Raw genomic sequence first — 17,789 nt, 5'->3', positions numbered from 1 at the left:
TTCTCTTCGGCTTCCCAAGTCATTTCCTCTCTATTATTATTCTTCCATAAAACCTTAACCGAAGCTACCTCTTTAGTCCTAAGCTTTCGTACTCCCGGGCCCATACACAATCTATAATCGAGCTATACTCCCGAACAATCAACATAAAGACACCGTGCACCGAAACTCACGGCCAACACATACATATAAACATAAACACTGAGAGTAACAGCGCAAGCCGATTTGGCCGCTACACATATATACTGTACAACAAAATAAACGCCGACGAGGCTGCATAACATCACGACTACATATCACTGTCTACAGACCTCTATGGAGTACAAACTGTAGAAATGACAGGACAAGGCCCTGCCGTACCCATATATGTACATAACCGAATAGCATACCAAAAGGGTTGTAGCTCCGGATCAATGGAGCGTACTGACTGCTGCTGAGGGGAGGTCCTACTGCGATGGATCGTCCGACTGGCTACCTGATCCTGCGGGCATGAACGCAGCGTCCACAAGAAGGGACGTCAGTACGAGTAATGTACCGAGTATGTAAGGCATGAATAATAACATAGTAAGGGATGTAAAGTATGAATAATAACAGAATGGAAATATAGAGCATATCGTAAGATAAAAGAGTAACCTGTACATATGAGTGCCTCTTAGGGCGGATGCCATGCATGCTTAACTTTCTTTGAAAAACATTTCTTGTTCATATATACATAAAATAGAACATATCATGTTGCCGAGGCGTCGGCTCCGATCCATTTAACCACATATGTCCCGCGTCCGGCATCCCGCGTCCGATGATATCATGTCATATTATACCAACCGATCGGTGGCCATGCGTCTATAACGCCTCGCCCTTTTTCCCATATTCCCCATATATATATATATATATATATATATATATATATATATATATATATATATATATATATATATATATATATATATATATGAGAGCCCAAGAAAAGCTATAACTCTATCGGAGTGACGTAAGGTCGGTAACCTCCGATTATATTATGGAATAATCATCGTCGCTTTGTCTCACCTTGAAGGAACAATTATTATAAGGTGAGACTATCAATGAAGAATAACATCAAGAGAAAACATAGAATAAGGTCATAAATCTCATAAGGCGTCAATTCATATACTTTGAAGTCTTTAGAAAATAGTCATTATCAAGGAATAAAATTGAGGATCAAGAAATAGCTCAATATTCTCATATTCATATTGAAATCCATAACTTGAACCTTTAAACATGAAATCGTTCTCATCATAATCATCATAGACATATTCTCATCTTTGACATCATCATTGTCATTACAAAAACATGTCCGTCGTTGTAGTCATAAAAGCTTACAAAATCATAAACCTTTGTTTTGGAAAAATACGGACATTTTGGAAAACATTTACGGGTTATCGGGAAAGGAATCATGCCTTGGAATCATAGACTTTTAACTTTTGAAAACAAGGAAGATATGGAAACATTTATGAAGTCATAACATAGGAATCATGCCTTTGAAAGAAAGGGACGAGCCTTAACATACCTTTTTGGTCGCCTTAACTTTAACTATTCAACGCTTGTCCTCCCGAGCTCGTAAATCTACATATTCAAGAAAATTCATACTATTGTTAGACTCATCTTATACGCTTGTCTTAAGCCTTCAAACTTAACTCTTTTATAATCTTACCGAAATTTCGGCAAAGATCTCCCCCGTTTATATGCCTAGCCCGAAATCACAATAACAACCAACAACAACAACAACAATACCAACATCAATAACATCATTTCCAATACCAATATGTACCATAAAACATCCCACACGATGTTTTCCAATTTCCACAACCAACCAACTTATACAATTATTTAACGACTTTATCTCCGTAAATAAACCAAAATTAACATTAATAATAGGAGATTCATACCTTTTTCCTTGTTAAAACAGCATATCTTCAATATCCACCTTGAATCCACCGCAAAACCATACTAGAATCACATCCATGCGTTTATCCGAGCTTCGATTAATACTCCGTCGCTTGAAAATTGCTTACTTTGTGATTCCCTCTCTCTCTCTCTCTCTCTCTCTTTTCTGGAAATTTCTGGGCAAATCTGGTGAAAAAAAAGGGTTTTTACCCTTTATATAGGGTCAAATTCGGGTCGGGTCACTGTAGCATTTTACTGTAGCAGTACTGTAGCACGCGTTTCTGCTCTGTCAGCTGAACTTGTAACGTCCATAATTCTCTACTCCGATGTCCTATCGATGAGCGGTTTATTGCGTTGAAACTAGACTCGACGAACTTCATTTTAGGCTTTTGTTTCACTTTAAAACACTTCATATGCTAAGAGATATTCGTCCCCCAAGTTGGACCAAAATTTTCACACAAAACATTACCCATCCTTTCTCCAAAGTCGTACTACTTCATTTCTTCCACTCATTTCCTTATAAAACCTTCCGGTATACCTTATATACATCCTTCACTCATTAAATATACTTAATAATGCTTGCTCCTTATATTCCAAAGTGGTTTTACTTAACCCTAACTCAACGTACTTATGTTTCAAATTTGATAAGTGCTCTTCGAAGATACGGGGTGTAACATCCTTCCCCCCTTAAAAACATTCGTCCTCGAATGTTGCAGTATTGCCAACCCACGACACCATCTTTGATTCGTTAGAACAATTATTTTTCCTTTAGGGTCCGATTACCATTTGCTTAAACTATAACTTGGATCGATCTCTTCTCATTCTTTCTTAACTCTTTTATTGCCTTCGGTCATCTTCTTTCACTTCTTTGTCCTCATGTACATGATCGGAAATTAACTAGCATCTCGCTCTTGTTCTTTCTCCATTATGGTAGTCTTGACTTGCCGTGCCATAACTATTCATCGTCCTATAAGTACTCTTTTTTTTTTCGCTCCTTGTTTCCTTGTTAGTGGGCAGCTACCTTTCTCTCTCTACGGCGCCCTCTTTGCGTTTACTCCTTCGGTGCCATCTCGGGCTATCCTTTTTGTACCCGTTGATCTTAGATATACACTGTACCGATTTTTTTTTGTAGTCCATTAGTCAGGCTCTCTAATCCTTACATCCTTGTCGCCATCTCTTTTACCCTTACATTCCAAATGTTTACCCAGCATAACTGTCGCTAGTGAACCTAATGGTTATGTTCCTTTCTAAGGCCAGTTATATCATTATCCGAAATACGTATATACGTAATGTTTCTTCGCCATTTATTATCCTTCGCAGTCCAGTTACACTTATGGCAAACTTATAATCCGAGTTCAACTAATTTCATAGCTCGCAACATCTTTGAGCTCCTGCTACAACTTTTTCTTTACTTCCTTCCCTCACATCTATCAATACAATCCCAGAAGCATAGGACTACGGCAATTCTTCTATTATGACTCTCTTGCAACGCAAGTATACTTATCTTCGATTTCCTTGTATCGGCGATCGTTTCGTCAGTCGTTATTCCTTGTTGGTTTTCCGGTGTGACCCTCTCGCAATTTGTAGTTAGGCATAGCTTCACGTTGACAGTTCATATAATTTCATAGTAGATGCTCTCATGTTCAGTATAATTAGTGATCCATGAAATGTTTTCTAATATCCAGTGAACTCTTTTATTTCCATTCATAGGAGCAGCGTTCTTTTCTTTCCTTCAAAAATTTCCAAACTACCAATCGTTGTTCCTTTTATTAAAAATGTCATTGTCATCTCAAGTGTCTTTTGGGTTCGTCATCCTCTCTAACACCCTTTGTAAATTTAGCTTAGAGACCTTTCTTGCTCTTTTCATTACCCTTTAGGGCATGTCACTGCATACTTAGGTACGGCGCAATTTTTGCCCGATACGAGGGATTCAAATCATGGTCTAAAAATATCGTAGTTCATCTTGGCGTAAAGTGCTCTCTTGAGTTATCTTCCATACTTTCTCCCTATGTCTGCCTCATGGTACACTTATTGTCAATTCGTTTCTACTTCTTTCCGTTACCTTCCCGATATGCCAATACGCCTCGAACTCTGGCCCCGAGCTAATAAATCTCCTTTTCTAGAGCTTGAAACGTCATAGTTCCTTTCAAGTCTAGTATGTTCTTCCCCCTTATTAAGGAGGTCCTTATACGCCCATAGCCTTCGAGTAACCGTCGTCTTCGATAATTATCTGCCGCCCTTCACGATCTTCTTAGGGCCGGGGTTCCGTCATCGTATGGTCTGACTTGTCTATCTTCTTGCTAGTTACAGTCTTGTATCCAATCGGAATACTTATAAGGGTTAGATCCAATTCCGATGCCTTCTTTTCCATCTTTTCACACCTCTATCTTTTATGACTAATGATTTTCGGACCCGCAAGTTAATGGGGACATCGAGATTCACCACGTCCTTTATGAAGTCTTCGATTATACCTTACTCCTCGTTTTTCTTCCCGACTTTGCTTATAACATATCTAAAACTTCTTTCCCTGAGTTCTTCTTCCATTTATGTCTATATCATCATTTTTTTTTTTTTCAACATTTCCATACCCTTCCATCCACTACTAGTCCTTTCGCCCGCTTAGCTCACTTACTCATAATCCTTCTTAACTACGCGTTTGTGTTGCAGCTGTGCATACAAGTTTTTCGAGTGTCCTGCTACTTTTGCTCTTAGCACATAATTCTTACAGTTTACACTCTCTCTATCCTCGTTCATCGAACCTTTATCTATCTTTCTAATGCTACGGCCGGGTGGTCTTCCATGCACGTTCCTTACATTTCATTCCATTTCCTCTATGATCGAATCTCTCGGTCTTCACATGAATTCTTATTCCATGTCATTAATTTTCTAATCAATTGTGTCGACTCATCATCCTCGTTCTTTCCTCGATGAGTAATCGGTTTCCTACCGCCAACTCGTTAAAGTATCCTTCTTACTCCCATGGTTAAAGATTTCCAGCTTTTTACTCCTAAATGCTCTCCTCTTCCTTCGACCAACCCATTAGTATACCTTTCCTACTTTCATCCTTAACCTTCCTTGGGTTTCTTCCTCCTCGAGCACCTTTCTTCTCTTGTTATTTGTAGTATCGGCTCGAAGTTCGTGAAATATTCCTTTAAACGCGCAAATCCGTTCTATTCTTAAGTCATCTTTTTGGAAAGCTTCTCCATGTCCGAGGCAACCGTGTTAATTTGACCACACACTTATCCCTTTATATACCTTTCAAGGGCTGGAAATCTCTTAACATCGTCGCAAGGCCTAACCATTCTTTCTCTTACTTCACATTCCTCGTCGTGGTCACTATCCTTTTAGCCCCACTTATCGAAGCCTATTCTCTGACCCCACACATTCCTCTTTTGTTCCATACTGCCACACTTTATCCAATTCACATGCCTACCTTCAAATTTTTTTTTTTTACCCAAATAGTCCCGTGCTTGCCCGTCGTCCCTCTTGGAGGCTTCACTCACTCATGTTTCTTACTTTTCACTTTTTTCGACATTTTGATCTCCTTACCTTCCATCTACTCACTTTCTTTCCTTTCCGGATGTCATTACATTAAAACTCTCCAAGCCTAACCTCGTAGTGAAAATAGCATCAGCTTACCTTGTAACATTTGTACCATTATTTTTTTTTGTCACTTGAACTTCGTTACCCTGTTCGATTAATGCCTTCCATATACCGCAACGTTGGTTGCCGGGATACACATACCCGCTGATATAGCCACGTATGGGATATCATATGCATACGTATATATATAATTACTACCATCTCGCTTACAAAATATTTCCAAACGCTATTCAAACTCACCCTAATTCTAGAGCTGTGATGCACCTTCTTTCTCTTCACCGGTCTAGTCCGCCTCGTCCTACGCGACCTCTTAAGGTGTCCAACCACTCCGCATACTCCAATCTCCCTTAGGCTGCTCTAGCTTCTCATTTGCCTCTTATATCTAAATTTATAGGACTTTTTGTACACTTCCTAGGGGTCACCCATCCTAGTATTTCTCTCACCCCAAAGACGCTTAACCTCGAAACTCGATGAAATCCGGTGCGTTAATGCTTGGTATAATCGTATCCACCTCACCGCATGACCTTCACCACATAATCTAAAGCAAGTTGAAGTCTTGACAGATTCCAAAACGTTCTCGTAACGCATCTCCCTCCGAATTAGAAAGGGTCTCTTACTCTTCCGACTACACAATTACTATTTTGGCCTTTTTAATTCTCAATATTCACCTTTCATCTATATGTATGACTACTTTCCGTCCTAGATTTCCAGATTCCCAATGGTAGCGAACACACCTTGGTCGCCGTTACTTATAAATACTCGGTTATCGGCCTCTTTGGGTTTTCGCTCGCCACTATTAAATAATAATCTACAAAAAATGCACATACATAGAAAATTCCAATAAGGACTCATATACCTGTAGCCGATCGGTCTCTAGTCTGATCTGGTGGACTATAAGGTGAAGTGTACTCGTCATCGTCTACCCACCATCCGCTCGTCCGGCCTTCATCATCTCTCTCATCCGAGTCCGAGGGATATAAATAACCGGGGCAACTCCCGTTTACCGACGGCCGGGATAAAGGGCTAGAGTAATCCGTAACACTCACCGGGGAGGCTGGTCTGACGTAGTGCTCTGCCATAGAAGCAGCTGGTACGGCCTTGGGAATCTCCTCCTCCGGTGTCCCAGACGAATACTCAGACGGATCTGTGTCATAACTGTCCTCTGGGGGGTCCTCCTCCCTGGGAGTCAAAAACTCTGGAGGAATCGTCGCTGGGTCCTCCGAAGGATCAGTCTCAATAGAATAACTGAGGCTCCTCCTGCTCGGTCCTGGAGCCTGGGGTCCTGGATCTACTCTCGGGGCCTTCTTAGCACCCCCACTATCCGAGGCTGATCTCTTCATCTTTCGTCAGTCTGCACTTACCTACAGGAAAAAGGATCAGAAGCGATCTTTCCTAGACTCTGGCTCTATCGCACGATCTAAGATAGAAAGAAAGGTCAATGATTCCTAAATGCCCCGCAGCCTCCCGTTTATAAGTGTGGCCGGCTTCACACCCATAAACAGGACTCTACCGGACACGGTCTGTAGACAATCCCTAGGACGAACTTCTCTGATACCACTTTTGTCACGACCCAAACCGATGGGCCGTAACAAGTGCCCGACCACTACTGGCCAAGCACTCCTATGCTTGCATTTACTTCTCACTGACTATCCTGGGCCCATACACAATCTGTAACTGAGCTATACTGTCTCCCGAACAATCAACATAAAAGACACCGTACCGGAACTCACGGCCAACACATACATATAAACATAAACACTGAGAGTAACAGCGCGAGCCGATTTGGCCGCCACATATATACTGTACAACAAAATAAACGCCGACGAGGCTGCATAACATCACGACTACATATCACTGTCTACAGACCTCTATGGAGTACAAACTGTAGAAATGACAGGACAAGGCCCTGCCGTACCCATATATGTACGTAACCGAATAGCATACCAAAAGGGCTGTAGCTCCGGATCAATGGAGCGTACTGACTGCTGCTGAGGGGAGGTCCTACTGCGATGGATCGTCCGACTGGCTACCTGATCCTGCGGGCATGAACGCAGCGTCCACAAGAAGGGACGTCAGTACGAGTAATGTACCGAGTATGTAAGGTATGAATAGTAACATAGTAAGGGATGTAAAGTATGAATAATAACAGAATGGAAATATAGAGCATATCGTAAGATAAAAGAGTAACCTGTACATATGAGTGCCTCTTAGGGCGGATGCCATGCATGCTTAGCTTTCTTTGAAAAACATTTTTGTTCATATATATAGAAAATAGAACATATCATATTGCCGAGGCGTCGGCTCCGATCCATTTAACCACATATGTCCCGCGTCCGGCATCCCGATGATATCATGTCATATTATACCAACCGATCGGTGGCCGTGCGTATATATAGCGCCTCGCCCTTTTTCCCATATTCCCCATATATATATATATATATATATATATATATATATATATCATATAAGCAGCATGCAGGAGAGCCCAAGGAAAGTTATGTCTCTATCGGAGTGACGTAAGGTCGGTAACCTCCGATTATATTATGGAATAATCATCGTCGCTTTGTCTCACCTTGAAGGAACAATTATTATAAGGTGAGACTATCAATGAAGAATAACATCAAGAGAAAACATAGAATAAGGTCATAAATCTCATAAGGCGTCAATTCATATACTTTGAAGTCTTTAGAAAATAGAGTCATTATCAAGGAATAAAATTGAGGATCAAGAAATAGCTCAATATTCTCATATTCATATTGAATCCACAACTTGAGACTTTCAAACATGAAACCATTCTCATCATAATCATCATAGACATATTCTCATCTTTGACATCATCGTTGTCATTACAAAAACATGTCCGTCGTTGTAGTCATAAAAGCTTACAAAATCATAAACCTTTGTTTTGGAAAAATACGGACATTTTGGAAAACATTTACGGGTTATCGGGAAAGGAATCATGCCTTGGAATCATAGACTTTTAACTTTTGATAACAAGGAAGATATGGAAACATTTATGAAATCATAACATAGGAATCATGCCTTTGAAAGAAAGGGACGAGCCTTAACATACCTTTTTGGTCGCCTTAACTTTAACTATTCAACGCTTTATCCTCCCAAGCTCGTAAATCTATATTAAAGAAAATTTATACTATTGTTAGACTCATCTTCATACGCTTGTCTTAAGCCTTCAAATAAATCTTTCTAGAATCTCGAAATTTCGGCAAAGATCTCCCCTGTTTATATGCCTAGCCCGAAATCACAATCCAACAACCAACAACAACAACAACAACAATACCAACATCAATAACATCATTCCCAACACCAATATGTACCATAAAACATCCCACACGATGTTTTCCAATTTCCACAACCAACCAACTCGCTATACAATTATTTAACGACTTTATCTCCGTAAATAAACCAAAATTAACATTAATAATAGAAAGATTCATACCTTATTCTTGTTAAAACAGCATATCTTCAATATCCACCTTGAATCCACCGCAAAACCATACTAGAATCACATCCATGCGTTTATCCGAGCTTCGATTAATACTCCGTCGCTTGAAAATTGCTTACTTTGTGATTCTCTCTCTCTCTCTCTCTCTTCAATTTTCTGGAATTTTTGGAAGAAAATCTGGTGAAAAAAAGGGGTTTTTACCCTTTATATAGGGTCAAATTCGGGGGTCACCACCGTAGCAATGTCGTAGCAAGTAGCTGTAGCAGCACGCGTTTCTGCTCTGTCAGCTGAACTTGTAACGTCCATAATTCTCTACTCCGATGTCCTATCGATGAGAGGTTTGTTGCGTTGGAAACTAGACTCGACGAACTTCATTTTAGGCTTTTGTTTCACTTCAAAACACTTCATATGCTAAGAGATATTCGTCCCCCAAGTTGGACCAAAATTTTCACACAAAACATTACCCATCCTTTCTCCAAAGTCGTACTACTTCATTTCTTCCACTCATTTCCTTATAAAACCTTCCGGTATACCTTATATACATCCTTCACTCATTAAATATACTTAATAATGCTTGCTCCTTATATTCCAAAGTGGTTTTACTTAACCCTAACTCACAAAACCGTCATGACACAAAACTATTGTTGTAAGCAAATTCAATGAGCGGTAATTGATCATCCCAGTAAAACTTAAGTTAAAAAACCGTAAATGTATCCTCGAGAATTCCGAATGGTACGTTCAGCTTGTCCATCAGTCTGTAGGTGAAAAGCTGTGCTAAGACTCACCTAAGACCCTAAACCTTCTTGGAAAGATTTCCAAAAATTACATGTATGAGTTCATAATAGATACCGGAACATCATGTGAAGTCGCACTATCTCTTTAACATAAAGCTTACATAATCTTCTACCACATATGTAGTTTCAATAAGAAATGAGGATTCGCGAGTATCCACAATTATAGAATCATACTTACGTCGAGAACAAGCATCGTAGGTGAATGAAGTCCATGTTAATTACTTCCCACTTCCAAGTTGGAATTTTTATCATTCGCCAAAGGCTAAGTGGTTGGTGCTCGATTTTCACTTGTTGTGGTATGGGTACATTGAGCTACAAATTCGATATATCCTTCTTCATCCCATTCCAACAATATATAGATTTAAGATCATGATACATTTTCGTTGCCCCGGGTGAGACTTGATATTTCGGAACAATGAGCTTCTTAACTTTTTGGTGGCGTAATCCCGTTTCATCGGAACACATTAACCCAACGCTTTGACATCGAGAACTCCATCTCCCGTAAGATTCTCGAATGATAAGTTTTAAGTGGGGAAGCCAAAGAGGCATTTCTTGATGAATTAGCATGGGATCTTCGTATTGTCGCTCTTTCACTTCCACTACTAGCGACGAGACCGCTGAATTCTGAATGGTAGCTCCCATGTTGCCTGAGTCCACTACCCGAACTCCTAGGCTAGCTAATCGCTGGAGCTCACGGGCTAGCTCCCTCTTCTCTGGCTGAACATCACATAAACTTCCCATAGATCTACGGCTAAGAGCATCAGCCACAACATTTGCCCTTCCAGGATGATACAGGATGTCAACATCATAGTCTTTCAACAATTCCAACCATCGCCGTTGCCGTAAATTCAATTCTTTCTCGTCAAGATATCTATGGATTTATGATCTACGTATAAATATCAACGTGGACACCATATAAATAATGTCTCCACATCTTCAATGCATGAATCAACGCCAATTCAAGATCATGGGTTGGATAATTCTTCTCATGTTTCCGTAACTGTCTTGAAGCACACGCAATCACCTTACCATGTTGCATCAACACACAGCCTAGCCCAACGCTTGAAGCGTAGCAATAAACAACATAACCTTCCAATCTCTCTAGAAGTGTCAGGACTGGGTAGAAGTTAATCTATCCTTTAGCTCTTGGAAACTACGTTCACAAGCATCTGTCCATTGAAACTTTGCTGATTTCTAGGTCGACTTTGTGAGTGGTGCGAAATAGAAGAAAACCTTTGGTAAAAATCTCCTATAATAACAACGCCCGTAAACCTACGAACCTCCGTAGGAGTTGTGGAGGCTTTTGGCCAAGTCTTCACGGTCTCAATCTTTTTGCTATCTACTCGAATACCATCGAGGTGAAACAATATGCCCAAAAATGTCACCGAGTTCAACCAAAACTCACACTTAGAAAATTTGGCAAATAACTCTCGCGTTTGAAGAACTCTAAGGACGACGCAAATGATCCGCATGTTAGAGTTCGGACCTAGAATACACCAAGATATCGTCGATGAATACAATCACAAATAAATCTAGGAAGGGCAAGAACACATTGTTCATCAAATCCATAAATGTTGGTGCATTAGTTAGCCCAAATGACATTATCCCGAACTCAAAATGGCCATATCTTGTTCTCAAGGCCTATCTTGAGGGATATCTTTCTCCCTAACTCTCACTTGATGATACCCGCATCTCAAATCTATCTTTGAAAACCATTTGGCGCCTTGTAATTGATCAAATAAGTCATCAATCCTCGGAAGAGGATATTTGTTCTTGATCATCACTATATTCAGTTGCCGATAGTCAATGCACCTTTGCAAGGAGCCATCTTTATTTCGCACAAACAACACAGGTGCTCCCTAGGGGGATGAACTAGGGCTAATAAAGCCTTTCTCAAGAAAGTCCTTTAATTGCTCCTTCAACTCTCTCTTTCTCGCTCGGGAGCCATTCTATAAGGAGGGATAGATATGGGCTTTGTATCCGTTTAGCACATCTATAGCAAAATCAATCTCCCGCTCATGGAGGAGGCCTTTCCCTAAGCTCTTCCGTTAGCACATCCGGAAACTCATTCACCATGGGGAAAGACTGAAGAGTTGGCAGTTCAGCTTCTATATCTTGAACCCGAACTAGATAGTAAATACAACCTTCCGTGATCATTTTCCTTGCCTTTAGATAGGAAATAAACCTACCTTTTGGGGATGCGGTATTTCCTTTCCATTCTAACACTGATTCTCCCGGAAACTGGAAGCGAACCATTTTCATTCTACAGTCAACATTGGCATAGCAATAAGCCAGCCAATCCATGCCCATGATAACATCAAAATCCATCATTTTTAACTCATGTAAGTCAACCATAGTATGATGGTCACAAATCACAACTACACAATTTCTATATACTCGGCTAGCTATTACCGATTCACTAACGGGTGTAGATACCTCAAAAGGTGTGATCGAATCCGGTTTGACCCCAAATCGACCCGCAATATATGGAGTAACATACGATAATATGGAGCCCAGATCTATCAAAGCATAGACACCATGAAAAAATACTGATAATATACCTGTGACAACATCCGGAGAAGACTAAAGATCTTGGCGTCTAGCCAAAGCATAACTACGGTGTGGAGGACCGCTAGAACTGGGAACTCTCCCTCTGCCTCTACCATGGCTGACTGGCACATGTGAACCTGGCCCCATAGGGTGTATAGATGATGAAGACCCGGCTACCGATCCTGAAGGCTGGGTCCTACCCCTACCACCAACTGAGGGGCAATCGTGCATAATATGGCCTGGCCGACCACATGCATAGCAAACCTCTGAACCTAATCGACACTGGCCCCAATGTAACTTCCCACACTGGGAACATCGTGGCACGGGTAGCCTTGCCTGACCCGAATCACCCCTGAACTGAGAACCTGAATCCCTGAAACTCTGACTCGGCCCGGAATAAGTAGATCTATCAAATCACTAGCCTGTAAACCGTGAAGGCGCACTAGTCATAGCATGTCCTGAATGCCTAGAAAACTGCTATCTCGGCCCGCCCCTAAACTCACTCGTCGGACCCGCAGATCTAGCCCTCTTGTTATACCCTCTATCATGCTCACGGTCACTTCTTTGTTGTTGTTGGCTTTCCTTTAAATTTTGGGCATAGGCTTGAATGCGTGAAATATCCATGTTGTCCTGAAAGGACGCAGTCAAGCACCTATCCATCAAATGTGGCCCTAGGCCTCTCACAAATCAGTGCACTCGGTCACCCATATCCACTACTATGGCCGCAGCATACCTAGCCAAAGAATTGAAGTGGAGACTATACTCTAAAGAACTCATACTCCCTTGCCTAAGATTCAAGAATTTATCGGCTCTAGCCCGCCAAACATCTAGAGGCAAGTAATTTCGGAGGAAGGCATCCACAAATTCTTGCCATACCGGGGGAGGTGCATTGACTCCCCGTGAAGCCACCCAAACAATATACCAATGAACTGCGATATCCCTCAATCTATAGGATGCTAGCTCCACCGATTCAACGTCTGAAGCATGCATTAACTGAAGTGTCCTCAACATCCCATCAATGAAATTCTGAGGGTCCTATTCCGGTTTTGACCCGAAGAATTCCGGAGGGTTCAAGCTAATAAAGTCACGGGCCCTTGCACTAACAGCCCTATCACCTTGCCCTGTACCTTGCCGCTGAGTCTGGGCGGTAACCAACTGAGTAAGTAAATGAATGGCCTCTTTTACATCCTGGCCTGAAACATCCGGTGGAGAGCTGGAGGTGCTGAAGCTGGCGCTGAGGCTCCCTCATGCTCCTCAGGAATAGGCACTGAATGAGAGGACTGAGATTGAGCCACATTCTGGGACTTACTTTCCTCTACAACCATTGGCGGTGCTCTTTCAGCCCGCTTTCCTGCCACTATGTTGCCTTTTTGGGCTGCCGTAGCTTTTCTCTTTACAGGCATCTTTGAAATACACAATACACAGTTAAGGAAAGAGAAATCCTTATATCATGGCTCTATCGCACGATCTTATAAAGAAAAAAGGTCATTCATTCCTAAAATGCCCGCAGCCTCCTGTTTATAAGTGTGGCGCGCAACACACCCATAAATAAGACTTTACTGGACATGGCTCGTAGACACACCCTAGGACAGAACTACTCTGATACCACTTTTGTCATGACCCAACCGGAGGGCCATGATGGGTACCCGGTGCTAACCCCCCCGGGCACCTCTTATCGTACTTTCACATTTACATCTAGGTGAGCCACATGGCTTAATCATACTTGCTATTCATCATTCATGCTAATCTCATTGGGAAACAATGCATTTATATCATCATCAACACAATGCCCATATCTATGTACACTAGCCGACGAGGCTATCAAGATAATATACAAAATATAAGCCGACAAGGCTAAAGACATCTAATCATACACAACTGTCTACGAGCCTCTAAGGAGAGTAGGTGACATCATATATGCGGGAAAGTACCCCGCCGTGCCCATGTATGTACACAAAAGAATAATACCAAAAGCTGTAGCTCCAGGTGAAATGGAGCTCCTCTATGTAGTCCCTGAGTAAGAAAGCTATGGATCAAGCATGTCTCCCTGGTCACCTGCGGGCATGACGCGGCGTCCACAAATAAAAGGACGTCAGTACGAATAATGTACTAAGTATGTAAAGCATAATCAACATCATAGTAAGAGCATAAGAAACAACATAAGGATTAGCATAAGAAATAGCATAAGATGGGAGAATCGGGAGATAGTAGGGCCATCATCATAATCACTTACTTGTCTTTCATAGGGACCTTCCTTTTCTATAGCGTGCTCATATACATACATCTATACATGTACCTATATCCATATCCTAATCCGTATTCGTATCCGTATTCATATTCATATTCATATTCATATTCATAGCATACCAGACCATGAAGGTTTGGTGTTTCACATACCCGGCCATGACAAGGCTCGGTGATTATACATACCTGGCCCTACCAAGGCTCAGTGTTATCCATACCCAACTGCAGTGGTGTGCGGGCAATAGATATCATACCCGGCCACATAAGCTCGGTGTTACATAGTAGTCATACATACTTGGACACGTTTACCTAATAGCCCATAAGCATCGTCAACATCATTACTATCATCGTTTCGTTACATCTATCCTTAGAGGATCAATCATCATATAAGGAAAGTAATAGGATCGTAAAAGTATCGAGAATCATGAGCTTTAATAGCTTTAGAGATAGAATCATTTGAAGGACATTATAGAGCTCATGAAAGGATATATATACAGCCAAGGAACCATGCCTTATTGAAAGAAGGGTTAGCCTAACATACCTCTTCGACTTCTTGATTATCTAGCATTCACCGTCGAAGCTCGAATAATCTACATTTAGAAGAATTCATACCATGGTTAAACCTTAATGATATTATTAAACTCAAACTCTAATGGAAAATTGGGCAGCATTTCCCCTATTTCGTCAACTTCCACCATTTTACAAAACAACTCCCAACAACCACAATAACATCCATAATACGCTCATAATATCATAATCAAGTAATCACACTACATTAGCCTTCAACAATTTATCCTTATGTTTAACTCAGGCCAACAACTTCACACCCATTTAGCATATTTTTCATATAATACTTCTTCATCACCATTATTACTATGAATTTTGGTTGTTTTCAAGTAAGTCTGGTTCTTGTTAACATGTTTTTGTTGTGTTTTAGGAAGACGATGGCCCAAAAGCAAAAACAAAGAACAAAAGAAAAATTGGCCTTTAGAGAGTGTAGAAGAAATGTGGGAAATGAATAATCGACGTCCGTCGAATTTTGGTTGTTTTCAAGTAAGACGGACCTTCCTTTGAAGCGTTAATAAGCTCGATTTTTCAGTGTTGGCCTTAGTTGAAGACAACAAAGGACGGAGCTATCGACGAAGCGTTGAACTGATCGACACTTCGTCATTTGTATGGTCGACCAAGATTTTTCAACAAGAAGAGAGAAAGACGAAACACTCGATGGAGCGTCGAACTGGTCGACGACACCATCGAATGGATCACATCGCCGAAGAAATAAAGGACGGAGGAATCGACGGATCATCGAACGATCGACGGTCCGTCGATCTTGCTATCAGGGGCAATTTTGTCAGTCGTTGCTGTGCGTTTTTGGAGCCTATTTAAAGAACATTTTAGGTTATTTTTGGCAGCCATTTTTTATTGCACACGTGAACAAAGTTCCATTGGTGGGTGAGCATTGATTACTCCACTTTTGGAGCTTAGTGAAGACAATAAGATTCCATTTTCCATCATCTTTATCACACTTTGTAAGCTTTATGTCTCATTTATTGCTTACTACTTTTGAGACCATTATGTGTGAGTAGTTTCTTTAATCAAAGTTGTGGACCCAAATGATGGGTGTTATGTAATGGGTGTCTAACATTGTATATATATATATATATATATATATATATATATATATATATATATATATATATATATATATATATATATATATATATATATATATATAGTGGTTGCAAACACTTGCTTATGCACAAACCCTAGTTTGTTTGGAAAGATGAACTAGGGTGTGAGTTGAAATAATATAACAAGGACTCGGGGCGCTAACCCTCGTTTAATGAACTCACTTAGGGATAAGATGAGTTCTACTTGGCATATTTAATCGATCTTACTTGCAACTTTTCTACATTTGGGAAAATCATGAAAAGAAATACTTTCTAACTATTGAAAAATATTAGGAAGTGCATTAGAGATTAAGTGCATACAAAACCCCGACCCATTAGAAATATATCATATTGATACCCATAGCATAACATCTAATCACAGCGGGGACACAACTTTGGTTCTTTCAATCCAAACAAATTCCAAATACTTCAAAATAGCAAATACAAACCAAATCTCTCCTTCACACTATTCGGAATAAAATTAAAGTTTTGTTACATAAATAATTAGTACCTTTTTCTCTCCATATTCCCTGTGGGATTCGACCCCAACCTTGTTTGGGTTACTATATTTGACAACGTCCGCTTTACGCCACTAATAGGTGTAATTTGAGCGTATCAAATTTTGGCGCCGTTGCCGGGGAATACGATTTTGAAATTACTGATTGTTGTGTACTTTTCTTTAAAACTTTTTCTATTCCATCACACCTTGTTTGCTATTTTGGTGAACCAGGTGAACATGGCAGGAAGACATAATCGAAATCAAGGAAACCAAGGTGGGCTCCAAGTGAACCCACCTGCACCAGAAGAGGATGAAGATGAGAATATATTTGCGGAATTCATCAATGAATCTGATTATGCTTATGTTGTGGTCCCTCCTAGGACTGGAAATGCTACTTTCAAAATTGATAGTTCTATCTATCATCTGCTGAAACTTGAAGGTTATTTTCGAAATTCTTCGGAGGACTGTCCACTCCGACATTTGAAGAACTTCCTGCACGTGTGTGCTCAACAATCCCAAGGTGTTGTTTCTGCTGATGCACTTCGGTTACGGGTCTTTAAATATTCCTTGGCTGGCCAAGCAAGGGAATGGTATGAAAAGCTTCCCAGCAATTCTATTCACACCTGGAGCGAGTTAGCCAATACATTTTTGAAGAAGTGGTTTCCACCGAGCAAAAAGGCTGAACTTCGAGATAAGATCTTTGAGTTCAAACAGCTTCCGGGGGAACAATTATATTCGGCATGGGAGCGTTTCAAGTACTATCTAGCTCAATCTCCAACTCATGGGTTTCCGGATGCTATTCTCACCGAGAAGTTCTACAAGGGGTTAGATACAATGAATCAGATTGCTGTCAATACTGCCGCTGGGGGATGCTTCATGGACAAGTCATTTGTTAACATCACCCGGTTGCTCGATAAGCTCACCACCCACAATCAAGCTTGGCACTCAAATGATAGTGAAATCTTGTCATATGGCAGTCCCTCTGTTGCCGCGGTGGCCAAAGAAAATCATGAGCGAGATCATGCTTTTGCTCAATTGCAAACCACCGT

General features: G+C 40.8%; 1 non-coding gene across 1 annotated transcript; it reads right to left on the bottom strand.

Moving 5' to 3' along the window:
- Positions 1-17,421: 17,421 nt before the first annotated feature.
- Positions 17,422-17,528, bottom strand: LOC132058653 (small nucleolar RNA R71). Its single transcript, XR_009415374.1, has one exon. It is a non-coding gene; the product is annotated as a small nucleolar RNA R71 (small nucleolar RNA).
- Between the last annotated feature and the right edge of the window lie 261 nt (positions 17,529-17,789).

The sequence above is a fragment of the Lycium ferocissimum genome, chromosome 5, assembly GCF_029784015.1.
Source record: "Lycium ferocissimum isolate CSIRO_LF1 chromosome 5, AGI_CSIRO_Lferr_CH_V1, whole genome shotgun sequence".
NCBI lineage: Eukaryota > Viridiplantae > Streptophyta > Magnoliopsida > Solanales > Solanaceae > Lycium > Lycium ferocissimum.
Note: the sequence above shows the minus strand (reverse complement) of the source record. Positions and strands in the feature narration are given on the sequence as shown.